At 42.4% G+C, this 17,477-nt stretch overlaps 4 non-coding genes across 4 annotated transcripts; 2 read left to right on the top strand and 2 right to left on the bottom strand.

The window, feature by feature from the left end:
• Positions 1-5,882: 5,882 nt before the first annotated feature.
• On the bottom strand, positions 5,883-5,956 carry trnam-cau (transfer RNA methionine (anticodon CAU)). The gene has a single exon. It is a non-coding gene; the product is annotated as a tRNA-Met (tRNA).
• Positions 5,957-6,049: 93 nt separating this feature from the next.
• trnal-cag (transfer RNA leucine (anticodon CAG)) lies at positions 6,050-6,132 on the top strand. Its single transcript has one exon. It is a non-coding gene; the product is annotated as a tRNA-Leu (tRNA).
• Positions 6,133-6,967: 835 nt separating this feature from the next.
• trnal-cag (transfer RNA leucine (anticodon CAG)) lies at positions 6,968-7,050 on the top strand. The gene has a single exon. It is a non-coding gene; the product is annotated as a tRNA-Leu (tRNA).
• A 666-nt stretch (positions 7,051-7,716) lies between these two features.
• trnam-cau (transfer RNA methionine (anticodon CAU)) lies at positions 7,717-7,790 on the bottom strand. Its single transcript has one exon. It is a non-coding gene; the product is annotated as a tRNA-Met (tRNA).
• Positions 7,791-17,477: the final 9,687 nt, after the last annotated feature.

Raw genomic sequence — 17,477 nt, 5'->3', positions numbered from 1 at the left:
GAGGTAGAGGAAGAGGAGAAGGAGGTAGAGGAAGAGGAGAAGGAGGTAGAGGAAGAGGTGAAGGAGGTAGATGAAGAGGAGAAGGAGGTAGAGGTTTTCAAAATTGCGTGTAAACAATTGAAAAAAACTGTAAATATATACTAACTCTTCATTTCAAAATAGAACACATCTTTCTCTGCACACACTAACTTTACCAAAACACTGGAAATCTGACTCAGAATGAAATTATTCTGTCAAAGAATAACACTTGTTTTCACTTCACAAGGTACATGCAGTCAATCAAAGTACTAGGGTTTCAAAATACTGGCTATTGTATTACAAAAACTTCATAGACTTTTGTGTTTCAGTTTTACAGGTATTTGCATACAAAACATGCAATCCACCATTTTTACACTAAATTTATTGGTTGGGAACTGTATGTCCACATGTACAGTATTCCAGTAAAAAGCAAATCAGTTTTTTTTCCCTTTACTGTTTACCAGCCTCTCTTAGCGAAAGACCGTGGTTGATTACATGGTCAATGAGAGTGGCACGAATTTCATCACTGACTACTGTTCTTGCAGCCTTTGGAAGTCCTTAGGCCTGCTCTTCTCCCTGGCCCTGCTCCTCTCACTGCACCTCTCATCTCTCACTGCACCTCTCACTGCACATCTCACTGCACCTCTCACTGCACATCTCACTGCACATCTCACTGCACCTCTCGCACATCTCACTGCATCTCTCACTGCACATCTCACTGCACATCTCACTGCACCTCTATCTGCACATCTCACTGCACATCTCACTGCACCTCTCACTGCACCTCTATCTGCACCTCTCACTGCACATCTCACTGCACATCTCACTGCACCTCTCACTGCACATCTCACTGCCCCTCTCACTGCACATCTCACTGCACATCTCACTGCACCTCTCACTGCACTTCTCACTGCACATCTCACTGCATCTCTCACTGCATCTGTCACTGCACATCTCACTGCACCTCTCACTGCACCTCTCACTGCATCTCTCACTGGGCCTGCTCTTCTCCCTGGGCCCCTTGCTCTTACTCTTCCTCGTCCAGACATTACAGTGTTTGTCTTTTTCTGTTTCCAAAAACATCACTCCTCAAAGTCCTCCTTTTAATGTATAAGTGTCAATGTAACAGAAAAAAATAACCCCTGCCACTGAGTCTAAGCCAGACTGGAATCAGCTATGGTTGGCCCAATTTACCCAACATAAATCAGGTGTGTGTCAATTATTCAATTGTTTGTTTATTATCAGCTGAGATATATTGTTTTTGAACTGATATCATTGAAGAAGCCGAGGTTTTTATACTGTATCTAAGGTTTGGAATATTGTTTTTGCTATTGTGGGGTGGTGTGTGTTAACATTTGTAAATACTACAAAAACAATCCATAATTTTGTTGGGAGGTATAGCTTGTCTGTTAAGAAAATGTAAGCATTGTGGAAATGTGTTCACTGACTGCCTATTGTGTGAAAACTGTATATTATTGCTCTTAATTCATTATGATAAGATTTCCTGCATACAAAATATATTTCTAAAAAGTGCACAGATGTGGAATGTGTCTTAGAATGCAATGTGGATTATGCCAGTACTTACAGAGACAGTGGTGCTTGGTGTAGGGGCACTGGACACTGCTGCGCTGGGTTGGTCAACAGCCTGAGATGTTTCCTGGAATACAAAATATGTTTCTAAAAAGTGCACAGATGTGGAATGTATCTTAGAATGCAAGTTTCTAAAAAGTGCACAGATGTGGAATTTGTCTTAGAATGCAATGTGGATTATGCCAGTACTTACAGAGACAGTGGTGCTTGGTGTAGGGGCACTGGACACTGCTGCGCTGGGTTGGTCAACAGCCTGAGATGGTCTCCTAGCCACACTCAGATTTGGCTTTGCAGCAGCAATGTGGGACCCACCAAATCTTGGTTTGGTAAACTAAAAAAGGGCAAAACAATTTCAATGAAAAGACAAATTGAATTGTAACAGCACATTGGCCAAAAATATAATAAAATGTAAAATGAGAAAATATCTATTGATCCTATCATTCATTATATAACTAAAGGACCTGCTTTCTTTCTTTAACTTATTTTTTGTCTGTGTATTACCACACTCTACTACTTATACAGATTGAAATAAGCACAGTTAGAATAGAAAAATGTGTGGGAAGGTATTGCTAGAATGTGAGTATATAGTAATTTAACAAGTACCTTTTAAAAATGACTTAAAATCAAAAATAGTTTGCACATAGTTTGTAAGAGAAAGCGTTTATTAACAGTAATGAAGGTTACCCTTGAAATGGCAACAAAGCAGATTCATGATGACTTAATTAATAATACGTGTATAATTAATTGTGCATAAGTGGAATGTTACCTGAGAAATACAGAATGAAAGACGTAGCTTCAGTAGCCAGTTGGAAAAATCAAGAGAGATGCCATGAAGGACGCGAGTGTCCTTTAACCCATAATGGCAAAGCCCAATTAGAGAGGAAGAGGAGAATGCAAGAGCAGAGCCCAGAGAAGAAAGAGAGATCACATAGGTTACATTGTTCTTTCACCATTTTACTTGATCTAAACCAACCTGAGACAGTGAAACTGACCAATAAGCAGACTACAGCCGCCCCTGTACAAGGTGTCACAGCTGGCAGGTAGGTGTAAAAACATACCAGCCATTTCCACTGAACTTAAACCTTTATACTAAACGTATATTAAAACTGCAATTATATATATATATAAAAAAAATGTTATTACCTTTGACAAACTTGGTATAATTTTAGAAGTAGGCTGGGGTGGGAGCTGACGCTGACTCTGCGCCATGACCTCCTGTGCTGGTCCAGTAGCGGCAGACTGTTGTTCAACAACCCTTGGTGCTTGTCCAATAGAGGCTGTGGCCTGCTTAAGACAACCACAAAAATACATAGGCTACAATAATTGTTGAACGAGAAGAATTTGTTCAGTAAATTATACATATATAAAAAAAAATACAAGTTACATCTTTACATTGTTACCTTTCGAGTGTGAAAACCACATATGCACTTTGGGACCGCTCCGAGCAAGGTTGTCTGGCCGCGAGACTGCATCGGACATCTTTCAATCTGTAAACATTATCACACATATAATATAGAATACATGCATTTCTAACTTATCAGTATGAATGCCACATTAATTTATTGTAGTCTGTCATTTATTTTTATTCATGTTCTTTGAAGGGGAGATACAAACTGTAAAATTAGAGATAAAGAGTGAGTAAAGTTTGTATCCTCCTTTAAAAGAACAAGAGAGGAACATTTCACACCTTCAAAAAAACATCCATTCACTCAACATCCCCACCCCCACTGCCTCAAATCTCTGAATCTCCCAGTGCAAAAAAAAAGGTTTTTTTTTTTACATAAATAAACATAAATCTCAAATACCTGCAACATTATCTACATACATATCTATAAATAATGATGACATTGAATTAAATGATTAGGATTACAATTATTACATCATGCAAAGGTGACAAAAGCACACTCACCCTTTGGTACACGTCATGCCACTTTTTCTGTCGAGGAGCTGGCCTGTTACCCTCATTTGATGGCCAAACTCCTGTGCTGGCAAACTTTTTTAGCCTTGCAATCCAGTCAGTATCTGACATGGCTTTATGGGATTTTTTGCCAGACATTTTTTTGTTGGGGGGCTAACGGTTAGGTTATATCGTTTTGAACAAAACTACTATAATACAAATTATTTCTTTAAAAAAAGCACACACGATATTTACAATTATAATATATACAATTATATACAAATATAAAATTACATTGTCCGAAAATACAGTTAAAGTTACCGAAAAATAAGTTTCGCAGTCCTCCGTTAAAATGATGATGCCTGACCTCCGTGACAGTGATGCTCGACGTCTGAACTTTTTGACCTCTGACACGCCCCTCAGGATATGTCATTACTTCGTACACCTTCGGCTCAGTTCGGCAACTTGATTGACACTCGGCTAGCTTCCTGACTCCTCCTCCTAGCGGTGCTAAGCGTAAACGTGCCATCGACATTTCCTTGTACTCTGATTGGTCAAATGTCGAAAATGATAAGGAAAAAGTCAAGAATGGCGCTCTCTGATTGGCTGCAAATGTTATAATGTCGAGAATGGCGCTCTCTAATTGGCTGCAAATGTTATAGCGCGTCGACGTGATTGGCTGTGGCGTTCAACATTGTTCAACATTATCCCCATTTTGACGGACTATCCTTCGGCAGCTGGCGTTCAGGTCGCAGTCTCCCCTGGAGGCGTGGGTTCCAATCCCACTTCTGACAAACCTAACCTTTGGCTGCGGGCCCAAGCTAGAGTCTTTAACCCTCTGGCAAGTTTATCAAGAAATGCAGTAATGTTGACAAAGCACTGCAATTCAGTTCATGCTAGAATAAACCAAACATTAAATTAACACTGACCTGCAGTACATGACCTTTAAAGTAACACTTTAGTGCAATGTATGGGATTCTATGGCACTTGGAATTTCAAGTCATGACATTTCAGAAAAAATGGACATGTTGATTGAATCGGATTCAACTGAATTTCACGAAATAACATGTTGTGATGTTTACCGGAAGAAGATGCAGTAGAATTTCATGGCAAGGATTCTTGGAAATTTCTTGGAATGAAATGTCATGGGTTTGGGGGCATGGGGTGGAGTGTCATGACACAAGATTCAAGGAATGTCATGTAAAACATTACATTAGCATTAACAAGACATGCCATTAGAATGAAAGAATGATATAAGCCTTAACAAAACATTGTTACAACACTGACACATATGACATGAATATGAGAGTAATACTATTACTGCATTTGTTCAACATTAGTCTTAAAAAAACACTGGATTTCAATTACAGTGCATATGAAGAAATGGACAAAGGCATAAAAGGGAATACAGAAAGCAGCTCCTTTATTTACACGGTCCCGTGTATCAAAAAGCACCATTCTGCCCCGTGTGAGGCTCGAATTCACGACCTTCAGATTATGAGACTGACGCACTGCCTAACTGCGCCAACGAGGTATGTGCTCTGACTCAGGTGAGCGGTGAAGCCCTAGATTCTATATCACCTGCCATTCCGTGTAGGTCCAAAAATGCTGCTCACCACTGGCCGTCATTTCATGATGGTTGAGCGGTCTAAGGCGCTGCATTCAGGTCGCAGTCTCTCCTGGAGGCGTGGGTTCGAATCCCACTTCTGACAAACCAACATTTGGCTGCTGGCCCAAGATAGAGTCTTTAACCCTCTGGCAAGTTTATCAAGAAATGCAGTAATGTTGACAAAGCACTGCAATTCAGTTCATGCTAGAATAAACCAAACATTAAAGTAACACTGACCTGCAGTACATGACCTTTAAAGTAACACTTTAGTGCAATGTATGGGATTCTATGGCACTTGGAATTTCAAGTCATGACATTTCAGAAAAAATGGACATGTTGATTGAATCGGATTCAACTGAATTTCACGAAATAACATGTTGTGATGTTTACCGGAAGAAGATGCAGTAGAATTTCATGGCAAGGATTCTTGGAAATTTCTTGGAATGAAATGTCATGGGTTTGGGGGCATGGGGTGGAGTGTCATGACACAAGATTCAAGGAATGTCATGTAAAACATTACATTAGCATTAACAAGACATGCCATTAGAATGAAAGAATGATATAAGCCTTAACAAAACATTGTAACAACACTGACACATATGACGTGAATATGAGAGTAATACTATTACTGCATTTGTTCAACATTAGTCTTAAAAAAACACTGGATTTCAATTACAGTGCATATGAAGAAATGGACAAAGGCATAAGAGGGAATACAGAAAGCAGCTCCTTTATTTACACGGTCCCGTGTATCAAAAAGCACCATTCTGCCCCGTGTGAGGCTCGAACTCACGACCTTCAGATTATGAGACTGACGCGCTTCCTAACTGCGCCAACGTGGCATGTTCTGTGACTCAGGTGAGCGTTGACCCCTAGATTCTAGATCATCTGCCATTCCGTGTAGGTGGAAAAATGCTGCTCACCACTGGCCGTCTGTCAGTATGGCCGAGCGGTCTAAGGCGCTGCGTTCAGGTCGCAGTCTCCCCTGGAGTCGTGGGTTCGAATCCCACTTCTGACAAACCTAACCTTTGGCTGCGGGCTCAAGCTAGAGTCTTTAACCCTCTGGCAAGTTTATCCAGAAATGCAGTAATGTTGACAAAGCACTGCAATTCAGTTCATGCTAGAATTAACCAAACATTAAAGTAACACTGACCTGCAGTACATGGCCTTTAAAGTAACACTTTAGTGCAATGTATGGGATTCTATGGCACTTGGAATTTCAAGTCATGACATTTCAGAAAAAATGGACACGTTGATTGAATCGGATTCAACTGAATTTCACGAAATAACATGTTGTGATGTTTACCGGAAGAAGATGCAGTAGAATTTCATGGCAAGGATTCTTGGAAATTTCTTGGAATGAAATGTCATGGGTTTGGGGGCATGGGGTGGAGTGTCATGACACAAGATTCAAGGAATGTCATGTAAAACATTACATTAGCATTAACAAGACATGCCATTAGAATGAAAGAATGATATAAGCCTTAACAAAACATTGTTACAACACTGACACATATGACATGAATATGAGAGTAATACTATTACTGCATTTGTTCAACATTAGTCTTAAAAAAACACTGGATTTCAATTACAGTGCATATGAAGAAATGGACAAAGGCATAAAAGGGAATACAGAAAGCAGCTCCTTTATTTACACGGTCCCGTGTATCAAAAAGCACCATTCTGCCCCGTGTGAGGCTCGAATTCACGACCTTCAGATTATGAGACTGACGCACTGCCTAACTGCGCCAACGAGGCATGTTCTCTGGCTCGGTTGAGCGGTGAAGTCCTATATTGTAGATCACCTGCCATTCCGTGTAGGTGCAAAAATGCTGCTCACCACTGGCTGTCATGTCAGGATGGCCGAGCGGTCTAAGGCGCTGCGTTCAGGTCGCAGTCTCCCCTGGAGGCGTGGGTTCCAATCCCACTTCTGACAAACCTAACCTTTGGCTGCGGGCCCAAGCTAGAGTCTTTAACCCTCTGGCAAGTTTATCAAGAAATGCAGTAATGTTGACAAAGCACTGCAATTCAGTTCATGCTAGAATAAACCAAACATTAAATTAACACTGACCTGCAGTACATGACCTTTAAAGTAACACTTTAGTGCAATGTATGGGATTCTATGGCACTTGGAATTTCAAGTCATGACATTTCAGAAAAAATGGACATGTTGATTGAATCGGATTCAACTGAATTTCACGAAATAACATGTTGTGATGTTTACCGGAAGAAGATGCAGTAGAATTTCATGGCAAGGATTCTTGGAAATTTCTTGAAATGAAATGTCATGGGTTTGGGGGCATGGGGTGGAGTGTCATGACACAAGATTCAAGGAATGTCATGTAAAACATTACATTAGCATTAACAAGACTTGCCATTAGAATGAAAGAATGATATAAGCCTTAACAAAACATTGTAACAACACTGACACATATGACATGAATATGAGAGTAATACTATTACTGCATTTGTTCAACATTAGTCTTAAAAAAACACTGGATTTCAATTACAGTGCATATGAAGAAATGGACAAAGGCATAAGAGGGAATACAGAAAGCAGCTCCTTTATTTACACGGTCCCGTGAATCAAAAAGCACCATTCTGCCCCGTGTGAGGCTCGAACTCACGACCTTCAGATTATGAGACTGACGCGCTGCCTAACTGCGCCAACGTGGCATGTGCTGTGACTCAGGTGAGCGTTGACCCCTAGATTCTAGATCATCTGCCATTCCGTGTAGGTGGAAAAATGCTGCTCACCACTGGCCGTCATGTCAGTATGGCCGAGCGGTCTAAGTCGCTGCGTTCAGGTCGCAGTCTCCCCTGGAGGCGTGGGTTTGAATCCCACTTCTGACAAACCTAACCTTTGGCTGCGGGCTCAAGCTAGAGTCTTTAACCCTCTGGCAAGTTTATCCAGAAATGCAGTAATGTTGACAAAGCACTGCAATTCAGTTCATGCTAGAATTAACCAAACATTAAAGTAACACTGACCTGCAGTACATGACCTTTATAGTAACACTTTAGTGCAATGTATGGGATTCTATGGCACTTGGAATTTCAAGTCATGACATTTCAGAAAAAATTGACATTTTGATTGAATCGGATTCAACTGAATTACACGAAATAACATGTGATGTTTACCGGAAGAAGATGCAGTAGAATTTCATGGCAAGGATTCTTGGAAATTTCTTGGAATGAAATGTCATGGGTTTGGGGGCATGGGGTGGAGTGTCATGACACAAGATTCAAGGAATGTCATGTAAAAAATTACATTAGCATTAACAAGACATGCCATTAGAATTAAAGAATGATATAAGCCTTAACAAAACATTGTAACAACACTGACACATATGACATGAATATGAGAGTAATACTATTACTGCATTTGTTCAACATTAGTCTTAAAAAAACACTGGATTTCAATTACAGTGCATATGAAGAAATGGACAAAGGCATAAGAGGGAATACAGAAAGCAGCTCCTTTATTTACACGGTCCCGTGTATCAAAAAGCACCATTCTGTCCCGTGTGAGGCTCGAACTCACGACCTTCAGAATATGAGACTGACGCACTGCCTAACTGCGCCAACGAGGTATGTGCTCTGACTCAGGTGAGCGGTGAAGACCTAGATTCTAGATCACCTGCCATTCCGTGTAGGTTTAAAAATGCTGCTCACCACTGACTGTCATGTCAGGATGGCCGAGCGGTCTAAGGCGCTGCGTTCAGGTCGCAGTCTCCCCTGGAGGCGTGGGGTCCAATCCCACTTCTGACAAACCTAACCTTTGGCTGCGGGCCCAAGCTAGAGTCTTTAACCCTCTGGCAAGTTTATCAAGAAATGCAGTAATGTTGACAAAGCACTGCAATTCAGTTCATGCTAGAATTAACCAAACATTAAAGTAACACTGACCTGCAGTACATGACCTTTATAGTAACACTTTAGTGCAATGTATGGGATTCTATGGCACTTGGAATTTCAAGTCATGACATTTCAGAAAAAATTGACATTTTGATTGAATCGGATTCAACTGAATTACACGAAATAACATGTGATGTTTACCGGAAGAAGATGCAGTAGAATTTCATGGCAAGGATTCTTGGAAATTTCTTGGAATGAAATGTCATGGGTTTGGGGGCATGGGGTGGAGTGTCATGACACAAGATTCAAGGAATGTCATGTAAAAAATTACATTAGCATTAACAAGACATGCCATTAGAATTAAAGAATGATATAAGCCTTAACAAAACATTGTAACAACACTGACACATATGACATGAATATGAGAGTAATACTATTACTGCATTTGTTCAACATTAGTCTTAAAAAAACACTGGATTTCAATTACAGTGCATATGAAGAAATGGACAAAGGCATAAGAGGGAATACAGAAAGCAGCTCCTTTATTTACACGGTCCCGTGTATCAAAAAGCACCATTCTGTCCCGTGTGAGGCTCGAACTCACGACCTTCAGAATATGAGACTGACGCACTGCCTAACTGCGCCAACGAGGTATGTGCTCTGACTCAGGTGAGCGGTGAAGCCCTAGATTCTAGATCACCTGCCATTCCGTGTAGGTTTAAAAATGCTGCTCACCAATGACCATCATGTCAGGATGGCCGAGCGGTCTAAGGCGCTGCGTTCAGGTCGCAGTCTCCCCTGGAAGCGTGGGTTCCAATCCCACTTCTGACAAACCTAACCTTTGGCTGCGGGCCCAAGCTAGAGTCTTTAACCCTCTGGCAAGTTTATCAAGAAATGCAGTAATGTTGACAAAGCACTGCAATTCAGTTCATGCTAGAATAAACCAAACATTAAAGTAACACTGACCTGCAGTACATGACCTTTAAAGTTACACTTTAGTGCAATGTATGGGATTCTATGGCACTTGGAATTTCAAGTCATGACATTTCAGAAAAAATGGACATGTTGATTGAATCGGATTCAACTGAATTTCACGAAATAACATGTTGTGATGTTTACCGGAAGAAGATGCAGTAGAATTTCATGGCAAGGATTCTTGGAAATTTCTTGGAATGAAATGTCATGGGTTTGGGGGCATGGGGTGGAGTCCTCCGAGGGAGTCCTCCGACGGCAATAGAGCGCCAGCTTTTTTTCACCTTCCTCCTGCAGTTGCTCTCTCTTTGCCCGCCGCAACAAAGCCACATCATCTGGGTCCCATTCAAAAATGCACGCAGAGAGACGTGACATGAAGACTGGGTATAGAGGATGAGCATCAGTGGTGCACCCCACTGCCAGCCGACGCATGAAGTGCCAGATGTCCAGCCTGATATTGAGGTCAGGCCATCCTCCAAATCTGGCCTGTAGCTTGCTCTGCCCCTTCTCTATGAAGCAGCCACAGTCCACGTACAGCAGCAGTGGTGGAGCCACGGCCGCCTGGCTGTACCTGTTAATCAGTCCGGAGACCATGGTGTCCAGTGCTGGACCTTCCTGAGCAGTCAAGACACTGATAAGAATTTGTCCTGTCTCATTGCCAACAGAAGTCACCCACTGTGCTGTTCCCCTGGCTGTGCCTGCCAACTTCTTTGTGATCTAAAATCAACCAAATTAAAAATATTAATAAAGCATAACACAAATCATTTTCAAATTTCACAACAGTTAAAACATCAGTAATAATGTCAAACAATTACCTGTTTTGTTGAGTCCATTTTCAAAATGGTCCCAAACGTGGAGGTTATGCTTGCCTTGATGTGGTCTATGCGACTGATAATGTCCCTCCCATAAACTGACAGCAGCCACTTGCTAGTAGGGACATCAATGGGCTCTGGAGGCTTTTGGCACATGACAGGTAAGAGGCTGGGGCGGTTGATAAAACCAGCACACTCCTCCATATAGTGCGCCAAACGGTCAAGCCACTCCTCCCCGTGGTTCTCCCTCAGCTGTTTGACAAGTCTTGTGGGACTGTTGCCCAGCGTCCGTTCCCTCAGCATGCGTATGACACGAATGTCACAAGCATACCTTTGTGTAAAAGAGAAGATTTGCTTATGTAATTTATTTTATGGTAAATAAAAAACACTTTTATTTTGCATTTACTTCATATTACACATTTCTGCTTCAGAAAATAAATTATTAATTTTGAAATATGAATGTCTTTATTATAAACACATTACAAAATTCTGTACAAGGCGTGTAGATTTTAACTCACTTCTGTGTCAAAATCAGACGGAAAAGTCTTCTATGGGGCACATCGAGCTGGTCCAGGACAGTCTGACTGGTAGACAGGTAACTCAGGCAACACACAGTACACCTGAGAGTCTCTGTTACCATAAGGTAGTACCTGTCGATGTCCAGGACCTTCCCTGCTCTCTTGTGGAGGCCATATCCAGTCAGCTGCTTCCCACATGCAGGACAGAACAGTCTGAACTTCCACAAGTGGTAGGGCATCCACACCAGAAGCCTGTGATTAAAAAAGCGATCTGGAGATGGAGCCTGGTGGTAGATGAGGGAAGGGACGGGTGGCTCATACCAGAGCTTCAAGTCTGTCCTAAGTCTGCCAGAGTGAAAGATCGCAGAAGCAATCCACCTCTGATCCTGTGAGGGGATTGTCTGCCTCATTTTAGTGGGCAGCCAAAATTGATCTGGCTCGGATGCAGGAGCAGGTCCGGGCATAGAAGGGGCAACATGCTCCTCCTGATTCAAAAGCAATGAAAGATTAGAGATGTAATATTAAAACATTGTTTCTCTCAAGTTTGCATACAAGTAATTCTACAAAGGGGCATTAGGGGACATTTCATGTCCATTTATGATAATTAGCCTATATTTTCTTCAAACAAAATTATATTTAAGGCAGATTTGAGAACTGGTTCTCAAATGATTTAAAAAAAAAAACACTGTATACATGGCTAAATGGAAAAAAATAACACTCATATACATGTTTTACTTGAAGTTTAACATTCAATTTGTTTGTAATGGTTGACAAATTCACCAGGGAAACATAAACCAACAGTAATTTTTGTAATGTACCCCCCAATTTTTTGAATAAGCCACATGTACATGTACTTCACACACAGGAAGTAAGAGATGCCACAAAAAATAGATGGGCACTCACCAAGGATGTAAGAGTCGGACTAGCTGCAGAAGGAGGTCTGACTTCAGGAGACGGATTGGCTGAAGGAGGTCTGGCTGCAGGAGACAGACTGGCTGAAGGAGGTCTGGCTGCAGGAGACAGACTGGCTGAAGGAGGTCTGGCTGCAGGAGACAGACTGGCTGAAGGAGGTCTGGCTGCAGGAGACAGACTGGCTGAAGGAGGTCTGGCTGCAGGAGACATACTGGCTGAAGGAGGTCTGGCTGCAGGAGACAGACTGGCTGAAGGAGGTCTGGCTGCAGAAGGAGGTCTGGCTGCAGGAGACAGACTGGCTGAAGGAGGTCTGGCTGCAGAAGGAGGTCTGGCTGCAGAAGGAGGTCTGGCTGCAGAAGGAGGTCTGGCTGCAGAAGGAGGTCTGGCTGCAGAAGGAGGTCTGGCTGCAGGAGACAGACTGGCTGAAGGGGGTCTGGCTGCAGAAGGAGGTCTGGCTGCAGAAGCAGGTCTGGGTGCAGGAGACGGACTGGTTGAAGGAGGTCTGGCTGCAGAAGGAGAAGCACTGGCTGCCGGTTGAATGCTTGAATGAGAAGGACTGGATGAAGGTGAAAGACTGGGTCTGGCTGAAGGAGGCGGACTGTGACTACCAGGCTATAAAGATACATATTGTACCTTTCATGGCAAGGATTCTTGGAAATTTCTTGGAATGAAATGTCATGGGTTTGGGCGCATGGGGTGGAGTGTCATGACACAAGATTCAAGGAATGTCATGTAAAAAATTACATTAGCATTAACAAGACATGCCATTAGAATTAAAGAATGATATAAGCCTTAACAAAACATTGTAACAACACTGACACATATGACATGAATATGAGAGTAATACTATTACTGCATTTGTTCAACATTAGTCTTAAAAAAACACTGGATTTCAATTACAGTGCATATGAAGAAATGGACAAAGGCATAAGAGGGAATACAGAAAGCAGCTCCTTTATTTACACGGTCCCGTGTATCAAAAAGCACCATTCTGTCCCGTGTGAGGCTCGAACTCACGACCTTCAGAATATGAGACTGACGCACTGCCTAACTGCGCCAACGAGGTATGTGCTCTGACTCAGGTGAGCGGTGAAGCCCTAGATTCTAGATCACCTGCCATTCCGTGTAGATTTAAAAATGCTGCTCACCACTGACCATCATGTCAGGATGGCCGAGCGGTCTAAGGCGCCGCGTTCAGGTCGCAGTCTCCCCTGGAGGCGTGGGTTCCAATCCCACTTCTGACAAACCTAACCTTTGGCTGCGGGCCCAAGCTAGAGTCTTTAACCCTCTGGCAAGTTTATCAAGAAATGCAGTAATGTTGACAAAGCACTGCAATTCAGTTCATGCTAGAATAAACCAAACATTAAAGTAACACTGACCTGCAGTACATGACCTTTAAAGTTACACTTTAGTGCAATGTATGGGATTCTATGGCACTTGGAATTTCAAGTCATGACATTTCAGAAAAAATGGACATGTTGATTGAATCGGATTCAACTGAATTTCACGAAATAACATGTTGTGATGTTTACCGGAAGAAGATGCAGTAGAATTTCATGGCAAGGATTCTTGGAAATTTCTTGGAATGAAATGTCATGGGTTTGGGGGCATGGGGTGGAGTCCTCCGAGGGAGTCCTCCGACGGCAATAGAGCGCCAGCTCTTTTTTGGTGATGCGTCGGTCCACAAGGTTATCTGTGATGACAGGCACACCTTCCTCCTGCAGTTGCTCTCTCTTTGCCCGCCGCAACAAAGCCACATCATCTGGGTCCCATTCAAAAATGCACGCAGAGAGACGTGACATGAAGACTGGGTATAGAGGATGAGCATCAGTGGTGCACCCCACTGCCAGCCGACGCATGAAGTGCCAGATGTCCAGCCTGATATTGAGGTCAGGCCATCCTCCAAATCTGGCCTGTAGCTTGCTCTGCCCCTTCTCTATGAAGCAGCCACAGTCCACGTACAGCAGCAGTGGTGGAGCCACGGCCGCCTGGCTGTACCTGTTAATCAGTCCGGAGACCATGGTGTCCAGTGCTGGACCTTCCTGAGCAGTCAAGACACTGATAAGAATTTGTCCTGTCTCATTGCCAACAGAAGTCACCCACTGTGCTGTTCCCCTGGCTGTGCCTGCCAACTTCTTTGTGATCTAAAATCAACCAAATTAAAAATATTAATAAAGCATAACACAAATCATTTTCAAATTTCACAACAGTTAAAACATCAGTAATAATGTCAAACAATTACCTGTTTGGTTGAGTCCATTTTCAAAATGGTCCCAAACGTGGAGGTTATGCTTGCCTTGATGTGGTCTATGCAACTGATAATGTCCCTCCCATAAACTGACAGCAGCCACTTGCTAGTAGGGACATCAATGGGCTCTGGAGGCTTTTGGCACATGACAGGTAAGAGGCTGGGGCGGTTGATAAAACCAGCACACTCCTCCATATAGTGCGCCAAACGGTCAAGCCACTCCTCCCCGTGGTTCTCCCTCAGCTGTTTGACAAGTCTTGTGGGACTGTTGCCCAGCGTCCGTTCCCTCAGCATGCGTATGACACGAATGTCACAAGCATACCTTTGTGTAAAAGAGAAGATTTGCTTATGTAATTTATTTTATGGTAAATAAAAAACACTTTTATTTTGCATTTACTTCATATTACACATTTCTGCTTCAGAAAATAAATTATTAATTTTGAAATATGAATGTCTTTATTATAAACACATTACAAAATTCTGTACAAGGCGTGTAGATTTTAACTCACTTCTGTGTCAAAATCAGACGGAAAAGTCTTCTATGGGGCACATCGAGCTGGTCCAGGACAGTCTGACTGGTAGACAGGTAACTCAGGCAACACACAGTACACCTGAGAGTCTCTGTTACCATAAGGTAGTACCTGTCGATGTCCAGGACCTTCCCTGCTCTCTTGTGGAGGCCATATCCAGTCAGCTGCTTCCCACATGCAGGACAGAACAGTCTGAACTTCCACAAGTGGTAGGGCATCCACACCAGAAGCCTGTGATTAAAAAAGCGATCTGGAGATGGAGCCTGGTGGTAGATGAGGGAAGGGACGGGTGGCTCATACCAGAGCTTCAAGTCTGTCCTAAGTCTGCCAGAGTGAAAGATCGCAGAAGCAATCCACCTCTGATCCTGTGAGGGGATTGTCTGCCTCATTTTAGTGGGCAGCCAAAATTGATCTGGCTCGGATGCAGGAGCAGGTCCGGGCATAGAAGGGGCAACATGCTCCTCCTGATTCAAAAGCAATGAAAGATTAGAGATGTAATATTAAAACATTGTTTCTCTCAAGTTTGCATACAAGTAATTCTACAAAGGGGCATTAGGGGACATTTCATGTTCATTTATGATAATTAGCCTATATTTTCTTCAAACAAAATTATATTTAAGGCAGATTTGAGAACTGGTTCTCAAATGATTTAAAAAAAAAAAACACTGTATACATGGCTAAATGGAAAAAAATAACACTCATATACATGTTTTACTTGAAGTTTAACATTCAATTTGTTTGTAATGGTTGACAAATTCACCAGGGAAACATAAACCAACAGTAATTTTTGTAATGTACCCCCCAATTTTTTGAATAAGCCACATGTACATGTACTTCACACACAGGAAGTAAGAGATGCCACAAAAAATAGATGGGCACTCACCAAGGATGTAAGAGTCGGACTAGCTGCAGAAGGAGGTCTGACTTCAGGAGACGGATTGGCTGAAGGAGGTCTGGCTGCAGGAGACAGACTGGCTGAAGGAGGTCTGGCTGCAGGAGACAGACTGGCTGAAGGAGGTCTGGCTGCAGGAGACAGACTGGCTGAAGGAGGTCTGGCTGCAGGAGACAGACTGGCTGAAGGAGGTCTGGCTGCAGGAGACAGACTGGCTGAAGGAGGTCTGGCTGCAGGAGACAGACTGGCTGAAGGAGGTCTGGCTGCAGAAGGAGGTCTGGCTGCAGAAGGAGGTCTGGCTACAGGAGACAGACTGGCTGAAGGAGGTCTGGCTGCAGAAGGAGGTCTGGCTGCAGAAGGAGGTCTGGCTGCAGAAGGAGGTCTGGCTGCAGAAGGAGGTCTGGCTGCAGGAGACAGACTGGCTGAAGGGGGTCTGGCTGCAGAAGGAGGTCTGGCTGCAGAAGCAGGTCTGGGTGCAGGAGACGGACTGGTTGAAGGAGGTCTGGCTGCAGAAGGAGAAGCACTGGCTGCCGGTTGAATGCTTGAATGAGAAGGACTGGATGAAGGTGAAAGACTGGGTCTGGCTGAAGGAGGCGGACTGTGACTACCAGGCTATAAAGATACATATTGTACATTATCAACAAACATAATAAAGATGATGATGATGAAACATATTAAGGTCTTTTTAAATTACCTGAATCCGCCTTTGTACATTCAGGCTGGGTTTGGCTGCTGAACTAATGGATCCCCCAAATCGTGGCTTTGTAAACTAAAAGAAGGAGATTATTGAACAGATTGACATTCATGTAATATCATACATGCATTGGAAATTTGATGATATGAATTCCCTATTGAAGAATACACAAATAATCTTCCAGCCTACCAATAAAAGGCATTGGGAAATTCCGGAGATCATTGCTTGTGGAGGAGGTAATCTACTCAAATATTAAAATAATGCTTTACCATTGATAAGTTAAGTGCAGGCCGTGTAAAGGTCGGGGCTGAGGTAGAGGTTGGGACAGCGGTAGGACTGGATGCAGGTGGAGCACTTGTGGTCTGGTAAAAGAACAATCAAGAATGAGGAAAACAGGTTGTATTCATCTTTCATTCGTGGTACATTTTACCGATCTAATTCGGCACAGGCATGCCAAAATCTAACATTCACAGACATTTATACATTTAATCAGGACAATCCGTCCCTGTACACCAGCAAGAGTCTGAGAGCAGAAACAGCAAGGAGAAGCTGTATAAAAATAAATATAACACCCAATAAAAATAAAATCAATACTAACTGGTCTCTTTGGCAATTTTTAAAATCCAAATCATTTCTAAATGTTTTTGTTTGCTTGTGTTTTTATATCTGTAATGAGGTCATAAATAAAACCTGTGCTTCGTAATCTGTGGATACGTATATTTTGATATTTGGAGAAATACACACAGTGGCCACAAATTAATTATATTCACATTATATATATATTTTATTTATTTACAATTATACACTAATTAATGGAGCCTAACTGCAAATCGCAGATGAAATTGTAATTGACTGTCTAATTCTAAGATGCAAACAAATATATATATATATTTGTTTGCAGCTTAGAATTAGATAGTCAATTACATGAATATA

Source organism: Siphateles boraxobius, unplaced genomic scaffold (assembly GCF_051911475.1).
Source record: "Siphateles boraxobius isolate OS27281-9 unplaced genomic scaffold, OSU_SipBor_1 6, whole genome shotgun sequence".
Lineage (NCBI taxonomy): Eukaryota > Metazoa > Chordata > Actinopteri > Cypriniformes > Leuciscidae > Siphateles > Siphateles boraxobius.
The sequence above is the reverse complement of the archived record's forward strand: the minus strand, read 5'-3'. Positions and strand labels throughout refer to the sequence as shown.